Here is an 11,157-nt window from a genome sequence, read left to right on the forward strand (position 1 = left end):
GTCAAAATGATTTGACAAAAGTTCATGGTATTTTTGTCATTTTATCTTATTTAATGGAGATTTTTAGCAAATGACCAAAATGATTTGACAAAAGTTCATGGTATGTTTGTCATTTTATCTTATTTAATGGAGATTTTTAGCAAATGATCAAAATGATTGATGGTGGATAAATTGAGAAAAATTTCAGGAACTACTGTGAGAAGTTATGTAAATTTCAAAAATTATTTTGATTAAAAGCCTAATAAAAAATAAAAATGTAATGATATCTTTTTTTTTTTTTTTTTTTTTTTTTTGTGGGCAATGAATTGATGTCCTAAAAAGAAATTATTATTGTTTGTACGAGAAGTTCTCAACCAAAGAAAACGTAAGAAAAAGAAGCACGCGAAATGAGGCGCGTGGGGAGGACATGTTTCATGGACTGACAGAGAGCGAGCGTGTGAGGAAGGGAGAAGATCTTTCGGGCTGTACGACGCGCTGCAGCAATGAGAGAGAGAGAGAGAGTGAGGTGCAACGTGGGATGAATGATTGAATCATTGAATGGGACTGTCGTCTGTCGGCATCTGAGACTGAGAGTGGATTTGATTCGCTGGTACAGTGACTACTACCTCAATCTCTACACTCTCTTTGTCCCAATCATCCTAGTCAAGATCTTGCGTGTCAACCAAACAAAATCCCACCACCCTCCCTCCATCATGCCCACCCTCGTGATTCAGCTTATAAAACCGGATTTCAACCTGCGTCGTTATACAAAGTCACAATACATTTTTCACCATTATGATAATAAAATAAGTTGATGTCAAACTTGTCATCCTTCTTAAACTTATTATTTAGAAAGTTTAAAAAAATAAAATTGTAATATTAAGTAATATTATTTTCTTTCACTATCTACACCCTTGTTATTTTGGTTTTTTCTCTATAAATTTTATTAAGTTAAAATAGAAATATTTACATCTTAAACAAGCATATTAAAATATAGATATTCTTTCCAACTCCCCACCAATCACATTCCTTCCCTCACTCCCTTCTCTTTTTATTTGAGAATATTTTTGTTCATCACTCTCAAACAATGCTCACTATATTATTTATTATTATTCGATGAGTTTAAATTTTATAATTTGTGAAATGAATAGATATAAATTTCAAAATTTAAATTTTCTAGTAATAATAATGCTAAAGAAACCCACTCGACCCCCCACAAACTCAAAATCACGCTTCAAGAATTCAACCATTCAACAATTGACAATTTGAATTGTTTATATACTCAGCATGGTACATGTTTATATTATTTTATTATCCTTTTATACGACCTAATAAACAATTGAAAATGAAACGGTCATTATGTGAGAATCGTGATTGCTAACCAACTAACGTTTAGTCTGGTCGTAATCTTGTTCACAATATTTAAATATATTTTAGACTCAAATTCTCCCGATTGCGGTCGTTTTATTATTTTTTATCGTTGTGTTCTTTCTATAAAATTGTTCTGGATAACACCTTTTGTTGGCGTACAAGAATATATTCTAAAGTTTCAACTCCTCCGTTATTTTCATTGAATTTCAAAATTTAACATTTTCGTAAACCCACCCAAAAAGTAAAAGGTTTTATGATTAAATTTGACTACCAACAGGTTTGTTTAAGAAAAAAATTGGATAATCATTGGTCTCTTCAAGATACCATGGTCTCATTCAACTGGGTTTTGTTAATTTCTTTTAATATATATTTTTTGTCTTAAATTACTGATTACCTGTCTGTGATTATGAAACGAGGATGTTGGGAAATCATTTTCAGGCAGCAGATATGTTTGAATATGTTTCCAATTATTTTATTCAGAAATGATTAACTTTCCCTTTCTTAAATCTTATTTTGTTTGTTGGTAAATCTTATTAGTATTAATTAAATTTAAAAAGCAACTATTTAGATGAATGACATATAAAATCAATTTTCGATGGAGATCTCAAAAATTCAACACGGACTGTTTTGATAAGTAAAAAGGTGGTTTTTTTAGCTTCAAAGGAGATGCCAAAATTCTACATCAATTGACATTTTACACTTTGCTGCCAAATTTGAAGGCAACGTCAAGTTTTTAATTGTTTTATTTTAATGTTCGGCCCACATATTTCTTTATTTTTCTTCGCTTATTGACTATTTTATTATTAAATTTTAACCTACTTGATTTTATAAAAATAAAAAAACATTTTAATTTGACATCGATGCTGGAATAGGAGAGTTTACAAAATGTTATTTTGTTTCATCAGCTATGAAAATAAAATTTGACAGCTTCATTGGAGACGGTCTAACCCCAAAAAATGACAAAATCCAAACTAATCGCGTTACTATGTCATAATCCCAACTAATTGTTAGTTAAGATTTTATAAAAAGAATATGTTAATCACAACATGATTATTGATGAAATGGAATGGACCTTGAGCTTCAGAACCAGCCCAGAAATTTTGGGCCGACCAATTTCTCAAGGCCCATAATGTAACACAAAAAAAAAGATCAGGGCGCGCCAAAATAAACCGTATGGGTGGTTTAACGGCATCAGCCGCCATGAATCAACGGCTTTTCAAACACTGAACAATTTTCCGAGAATATTAAAACAAAAGGAAATTTGATGAGGACGACGATGAAGAAATTCATCTCCACCTTACATCTGCAAATACAGAAAACGCCCTTACTTCAATGGCGGACTCTGATGCATGCCATCTACCAATCACCACCGTCGGAGCCTCCCGACTTTTCGCAAACCATTGCGTCGACGCTCGCGGTGTTTTCGAACCCATGTTTTAAGCTTCTCGTTTTGTGCAGGAACATCGATTCCCTGAAGAAAGTCCACAGCTTGCTCGTCCTCCACGGCCTCGCCGACGATCTCTTGTGTCGGACAAAATTGATCAAGTTTATATGGGTCATTTGGGTACATCAAGTATGCCCGGTATCTGTTCGATAAAATGCCAAGCCCAGATTTTTTTATTCGTGGAAAGTGATGCTGAGGTGGTACTTTATGCACAATTTGTATGAAGAGGTTATAGGGTTTTATAATCGTGTGAGAATGTGCGCAAGAGAGCATGATAACATTGTTTTCTCGATTGTGTTAAAGGCCTGTAGTGAGTTGCGAGATTTAGATGAAGGGAGGAAGGTGCACTGCCGGATTGTTAAGGTGGCGAGTCCTGATAGTTTCGTGTTGACAGGTTTGGTGGATGCATGTGCGAAGTGTGGACGGATTGAGTGTTCTTGGGCTGTTTTTGATGGGATTGTTGATAGAAATGTGGTTTGTTGGACTTCAATGATAGTTGGGTATGTGCAAAATGATTGTCCAGAAGATGGGTTGGTCTTGTTTAATAGGATGAGAGAGGGGTTGGTCGAAGGAAATCAGTTCACGTTAGGAAGCATACTTACGGCGTGTACAAAGTTAAGATCTTTACATCAGGGAAAGTGGATCATGGACATTTGATTAAGAATGGTATTGGACTTAAGTCTTTTCTGGTGACATCGCTTCTGGACTTGTATGTCAAGTGCGGGGACATTGGAGATGCTCGTTCCTTATTCGATGAGTTTTGTGGGATCGATCTTGTTTCGTGGACAGCAATGATTGTAGGGTACACTCAATGTGGGTATCCCGACTAGGCCTTGGAGTTGTTTATGGATAGGAAATGGGTTGGTCTCTTGCCCAATTCCATAACAACTGCAAGTGTGCTTTCGTCTTGTGCACAGTCGGGTAATTTGAATTTGGGAAGGTCAATCCATGGTCTTGGGATAAAACTTGTGTTGAAGGAATCTACTGTGAGAAATGCTCTGGTGGAGATGTATGCAAAATGCCGTATGATTAGTGATTCTCGTTATATCTTTGAAAGAATCTCCTACTAGAATGTGATTGCTTGGAATTCAATTATATCTGGGTATTCCCAAAACGGGTCTTCATACAAAGCCCTCCAACTGTTTCATCAAATGAGATCAGAATCTTTCTCACATGATGCGTTCACATTGTCAAGTGTCCTCTCAGCTTGTGCTTCTCTTGGTTTTCTTCCAGTTGGTTCATCGCTTCATGCTCACTCGATAAAGGATGGCCTATTAACTGCAAATATCCATGTTGGCACTGCACTTTTAAACTTCTACTCCAAGTGCGGGATGCTGAATCTGCTGGTCTAGTTTTTGATGCAATGGGAGAGAAGAACACCATCAAGTGGAGTGCAATGATTAGCAGTTATGGAATTCAGGGTGACATTACAGGTTCCCTTGCACTTTTCAGTGACATGTTAAAGAAGCATCTAGAGCACAACGAAGTAATCTTCACGACCTTATTATCAGCTTGTAGCCATACAGGAGTGATTGCAGAAGGGTGGAACTATTTCAATTCACTCTGCAAGGACTATAACTTCAAGCCCTCGATGAAGCATTATGCATGCATGGTCGATCTACTGGCTTGTGCTGGCAAACTTGAAGAGGCCTTGGAATTCATTGAGAGAATGCTGATTCAGCCAGATGTTGGTTTGTTTGGGGCTTTTCTCCATGGATGCGGACTCTATTCAAGGTTTGACCTTGGCCAAGTGGCGATAAGAAGAATGCTAGAGTTGCATCCCGATGAAGCTTGCTACTATGTGCTAATGCGTAACCTGTATGCTTCAGATGGCAGATGGAGCCAAGTTAATCAGGTTAGAGAGCTAATGAAGCAGAGAGGATTGAGCAAGTCCCTTGCATATAGCCAAGTAGAGATGGGCATCAGAAATCACATTGCACCTGTTAGGGTGGCATGTGTTGCTTAGGATGTAAAGAGTCGATTTTCGGACGAGGAGATGCAGCAATACCAAGATTCAAATTGCACTGGTGCCCTGCTCTAGATGCTTAAAAGTTTTAACACATCTCTGAGCTGATTACCAGTTCTTGCATAGGAACTGCATCCAAGATCTGGATGAATGGATAAAAATTTCGAATCCCCAAGAGCAAGGCACTTTCTGCGACCTCAATACTGTTCTACTTGATGGAACGTTCACGGGCATGCTTCTTCAAACAAACTAATGAAGAAAAGTGACAGCATGGGATGCTGCACGGCTACCCTGGATGACTTAACAGCATTCGATAAACAGATCATCCATGACGATTGTTGATGCAAGACTTGGAAGGCACAACGCAGAAGAAGGCATGCGGGTCGAGCAAACAGATTTGAACTTGGATGTGAATGGTGGGGCTATATTTGTGGATATACAAATACCGTGCTTTGAAGGGTTTAAGTTAACTTGTAAATGTTAACGTTACTCTGAATACATCTGAAAAAAGCAGCGAAGGACGCTAACCGGAATGCTATTTTTGATTAAGAGTTCGTAACCCTTGTATTTGTGCATATTTCCTCAAAGTTATGACAAAATGCCGTCATTTAAGGCAGAAGAAACGAATATATTGACGGGCTCTATGTAAACCAGTATCTTATACAAGGTCAGTTTCCGGGATTTGTCTAAACATCACTTCCTTGCCCCTCATCCAGTGGATCATAGGGGATTTCGTGTCGTGGCCTATTGTACTTCTCTCGCAATTGCCTGATGGGGATGAAATCGCCAGCTGCGTCCATCCCGTAGAACAAAAATGAAATGTAGGGTTGATCAAATCGATCCTGCACAAGGTTAACAGCAGACCCGATTAATAGGGAAGCTTCTTCTGTTGCTCAAGTGCAGACACCACTCAACAAGCGGAAACCAAACGTTGAGGATGGAAAGAAACAAAAGAAGGGGAGAATTCTACTCACCACATCTGGTTCTTCAGGGGCTAAAAGATTCTCCTCAGAAACTGCAGAAAGAGACGCTGATTGCAGTGCCTAAAAATGCAGCTTTATGGGGTTCCTAAGATGCAGCTTCATGGACAACAAAGCGGGAAAAGAAAACTTAAATCTGATAAGGAATTGGGCCGGAAAGTCGAGTATTACCATATGCCACCAGAAGGTTGGGGTCAGCATGTACATCGATCAAAATCTGAGGAAAGATAATGCAGAGATCATTCAAAATCATATTGCATTGCACGCGATGCTTGATCACCGGCCCAATCAGAAATAGCAGCAATCAAACAGAAGGGCTATAGATAAGGTCTCAAACCTGATAAAATGGCTGATTAGAACCGCGTGTCAGCTTTTCAACCTGTGCAGTTTCCATCCATGAACTTGACTCAGAACACACCGGATCCATTCCACAAACCACGGCTCGATAGCCTGAAAAAGTACATAAGAATTATCAATTATGTAACAGATTCTTTCAGGCTGTACTGGTTAAACAGATTCTTCCAAGTTTTTGTAATGAATTTCACAGAAATTGTTGCAGATTTATAAAATTCAACCACCCAAATATGCACCCAACATGACTACAGAATCGAGAAGCATACATGTTCAGACTACTTGACACCACAACTTACAAAAAAAATAAAAACAAACATTCAGTGGAAGATGAAAATTTTCAGCAAAAGGCATGGATATAACGTACCAAAAATTTTATGGCTCACTCTCTGTCCCAAACGAAATGAATAATTAGCATTTTCATGTGCCAAAGCTTTGGCGGATGCATCCAGTGACACTGCCTCCAGTTTAGAAATCGCATCTCATAGCTTGGCTGCCACGGCATAATTCTCACTCTCAATTGCATTCTGCAGGTCCGCACTGTAAGAAAAGACAGAAAAGCAGGATACTTTAATGTATAGTTGACCCCATATGCCAAAAGAATCTAAGAGTCAAAAGAAAGTAGAAAGAAGCAACACAGAATTTCACCTTTCTTACTGAATTAAACCCTTAACTAGATATGGCAAGGTTTGGGGCATACCGTAGACAAATGATACTTATCGCCTTATCTTGAGCTTCACTCTTTGGAGACGATCCCCTTTTTGCCTCCTGCTGCTTAATAACCTCAGCTTCAACCTTCCAAGAAGAACACTTAATTAGGAAGGCCGCAATTATTTGTTTCTCCACTCACCAGGAAGCTTATGCATATTGATATGGGGCACACCAAAAGATTACATGCCAACGGTCCTTTTCAAAGACGAAAAAATCAGCTACAACCTATCATAGATCTTGGTTACGGCACTTTTTGGTTTTTGTAATGTTATTAAAACTTTAAAAGTAATCCAAAGTTTCGTCGCTGTGGCTCATAGAAAAGCTAGGAACACCAAACCTCCATTAACAATTGCACTGTTTCTCAAGATATTGCTAAGAAACTCGCAATTACGCATCCACTGCAGAAGCCTAAAAGGTCTTCCTTCGTATTCTTTGCCTTTTGTAATTCGACCTCAATTTTTGTCAGATTAAAAGAAATAAAAATTATAATCTGGAAGAGAGATCTAACCTCAGTCAGCTTGTTTCTTAGTTGTTGTGCAACATCATACTGTTCCGTGTTCAAAGCATACTGCAAATGCATCCCCAAAAGGAAAATGCTAGTCAGAATATCAAAACCGAGAGAAACCAATACCACTTCACCTAATACAAAATTTCAACTATCAAATGAGCCCCAACGAACCTGTACTCGAGTTGCCAGGTCTAGCTGGAAAAAGAACATCAAAATATCCTCATTAGCACTCTCGCTCCGCTCCGAGCTTGCATTCAACCCCTGATCACCCCCTTTAAACAGCCACCCAGCTTCCACCCTCACATTCCTTTGTCTTACCACATCGGTGTTACCTCGTACAAATAAGCTTTGACGGCCCACATGCCAGATACCACACCTTTCGACACCAGAACTTATCGGGGTTTTGCTCATTAGTTTGAATTGCTTCCTCCACGAAGGCATCGACCCACATAGCCCACCATAGAAAAACGCAGTCAGAGTGCTCAGTGACAGACCTTGCACCATTTTTTTCTGATCAAACTCGATACCCTTTACAGAATACTACCCTTCCTCAGTTCTTCTTCCACACTTGTGAATTGAAGTATCAGCATCTATACACACAGTAAATCCCATTACATTTCAATTCATGCAGATAAACATCCAATCAAGAAATAAACTACTGATATACTGATATGTACAAAAACAAAGGCAAGAAATCAACTTCCAGGTGTGAAAAAATGGGAAAGTAAAAATAATCACATAAACACAGTTGAAATTCACATAAACCCACTTGAAAACTCCTATCAAAATCTTATCTTTCTAAATTATCACATTAAATACTCCCTATTTGTGTTCTAAATTTTAGCAGAGCAATCCGAAAAGCAAACCAAATCGATTAGCTTGAGTGTTTACTTGCTCACCGGAGAGTGGCCGGAGAAAGCAGAGAAGAAGCAAACTGTAGCTGCCTGGTTTTTCGATTCGTCTTCGTCTTCAAGAGTTTTATGAAAATTAATTTGCAGAAAATGTTGAAAGTAGTGTGTGGAACCGGAAAGGTTTCAAGCTGAGTCACAATCTGTTGGACGTGTGAAGTCATTCAGCCTGGCAAAATGTATTTTTTAACTATCAGAAAATAGTTCGAGAAAAAAAAAATGTACATTAAAAAAAAAAAAAAAAAAAAAAAGGATTAACACTCACGATTTTCAATTTGTTTTGCAAATTCGTAGGTAAATCACTGTTCAATCTATTTATTTTCACTTTCGCCTCATTGTGAAGTTTTGAAAATTAAGGTGAGATTTTCCGTTGAGATTCTTGAGTGTAGAACCTCATTTGATAATGTTCGAGGCTTCATTACCATATCTTCCACTTTTTTTTTTTAGTTTTTGGCTTAAATATTCTGTTAAATATACATTTGTTACTCAATAAACCATAAAACTGCTTCCAAATTCCTTAAAAAGTTTAATCTAATGCTCAGGAAAAATATTTTGCGAAAATAAAATATTCACATTTTTGTCAGAAAACATGGGTGTTAGGCGGGCTCAATGCACATAAAACGAGGTAGACTCAGATCATGCAAAATGAGGCGAACCATGGCACACAAAATTCCGCTCAAGAAAACGGGGCGGTCTTCTAGCATGCAAAATGAGTCGAGCTTCGTGCACAAAAATCGAGGTGAGATACGTCGCACAAATTGAGACCAACCTTGTGCACAAAAAACAAGGCAGGCTCTGTGCACGCCAAAACAACACGGGCTCCATGGACACAAAAAGGTGCGAGCTTCTGGCATGCAAAATGATGCATAAACCTCACATGCAGAACGAGGCGAACCAGGCACACAAGATGTGGTGAGCTTAGTGGACGCAAAACGAGGCGAATTCCCAAGTGCTCAGAAAAAGAGTTAGGCTCCATGCACGAAAAAATATATTTTAAAGAACATGAATATGATAGTTTGTTGTAGTGGTAAGATAAATAAAAGAAAAATTAACAAAAATGATTCAAATTCTTGGGGTGCCTTTCTTTTATTTCTCATACCACTACAACAAACTATTATACCCATGTTCATCAAAATATATTTTTTCGTCCAAAATCTATTATAATTCGTATTTAAACACTTGTAATCAATGATCTAAAATCTAAATCTAAAGATATTTGAACATTTAAAAAAAAAATCTTCTATCTAAATCTAAATTACATATGAATAGAACATTTTTTTCAATCAAAAGAGGGTGAAAGACTAATTAACAAAACAAAATTTTGCTATTTTTTATATAAGCATCACTTACAGGTGATTTTAACATCTCAGATTTAGCAAAAAATATTAAAAGATATGCACCAAATATACATGTGACATCCCACATCGCCCAGGGGAGTGATCCTTAAATGTATATTCCCATCCCCACCTAGCACGAGGCCTTTTGGGAGCTCACTGGCTTCGGGTTCCGTAGGAACTCCGAAGTTAAGCGAGAAGGGGGCTAGAGCAATCCCATGATGGGTGACCCATTGGGAATGTGCTTGTGAGTTCCCAAAAACAAAACCGTGAGGGTGTGGTCGGGGCCCAAAGCGGACAATATCGTGCTACGGTGGTGGAGCGGGCCCGGGAAGTGATCCGCCCCGGGCCGGGATGTGACAAATTGGTATCAGAGCCTAACCCTGGTCGCGTGTGTGCCGACGAGGACGTCGGGCCCCTAAGGGGGGTGGATTGTGACATCCCACATCGCCCAGGGGAGTGATCCTTAAATGTATATTCTCATCCCCACCTAGCACGAGGCCTTTTGGGAGCTCACTGGCTTCGGGTTCCGTAGGAACTCCGAAGTTAAGCGAGAAGGGGGCTAGAGCAATCTCATGATGGGTGACCCATTGGGAAGTTGCTTGTGAGTTCCCAAAAACAAAACCTTGAGGGTGTGGTCGGGGCCCAAAGCGGACAATATCGTGCTACGGTGGTGGAGCGGGCCCGGGAAGTGATCCGCCCCGGGCCGGGATGTGACATACATGTTAACATCTCTATATTTTTCACTTGTTCTTTTTTTTTTTTATATAACTTTTTGGCTTAAATGTACACTTGTTGCTCAATTAATCGTAAATCCACTTCCAAATGCATTATAAAGATTTCCTTAATGCTCAGGAAAAATATTTTGAAAAAATAAAAAGTTTTCATTTTTTACAAAAAAAAAAAAAAAAAAAAAGTGGATTAACACCCACAGGTTTTAGACAGTTTTGCAATTTAATACATAAATCACCGTTCAATCTATTTATTTTCACATTCGCCGCACTATGAAGTTTTGAGTTAAGGTGAGATTTTCCATTGAGATTCTTGAGTGTAGAACCCCATTTGACAATGTTCTAAGCCTCACTACTATACTTTTCACTTATTTTTTTAGTTTTTGACTTAAATATTCTACAAAATATACATTTGTTGCTTAATAAACCGTAACAACGCTTCCAAATTTCTTAAAAAGTTTAACTTAATGCTCAGGAAAAATATTTTACAAAAATAAAATATTTGCATTTTTGTCAAAAAACATGCATGTTAGGCGGGCTCGACACATGCAAAATGAGGCAGACTCAGATCACGCAGAACAAGTCGAACTATGGCATGCAAAACAAAATGAGCTCCATTCACAAAAAATGGTGTGGACTTTTGGCACGCAAAACGAGGTGAGCTCCACACACAAAAATCGAGGAGGGATACATCGCACAAATCAAGGCCATCCCTATGCCCAGAAAACGAGGTTGCCTCCGTGCATGCCAAAACGACGCATATTCCGTTGACACAAAAAGGTTCGGGCTTCAAGCATGCAAAACAATGAAGACACCTCATTTACAAAATGAGATGAACCTAGGCACACAAGACGAGATGGCCTCAACGCGCGTA

At 38.5% G+C, this 11,157-nt stretch overlaps 2 pseudogenes; one reads left to right on the forward strand and one right to left on the reverse strand.

Moving 5' to 3' along the window:
• Nucleotides 1-2,558: 2,558 nt before the first annotated feature.
• Nucleotides 2,559-4,760, forward strand: LOC137736601 (pentatricopeptide repeat-containing protein At2g03380, mitochondrial-like; annotated as a pseudogene).
• On the reverse strand, nucleotides 4,498-8,354 carry LOC137736610 (clp protease adapter protein ClpF, chloroplastic-like; annotated as a pseudogene).
• Nucleotides 8,355-11,157: the final 2,803 nt, after the last annotated feature.

This window comes from Pyrus communis, chromosome 6 (genome assembly GCF_963583255.1).
Source record: "Pyrus communis chromosome 6, drPyrComm1.1, whole genome shotgun sequence".
Lineage (NCBI taxonomy): Eukaryota > Viridiplantae > Streptophyta > Magnoliopsida > Rosales > Rosaceae > Pyrus > Pyrus communis.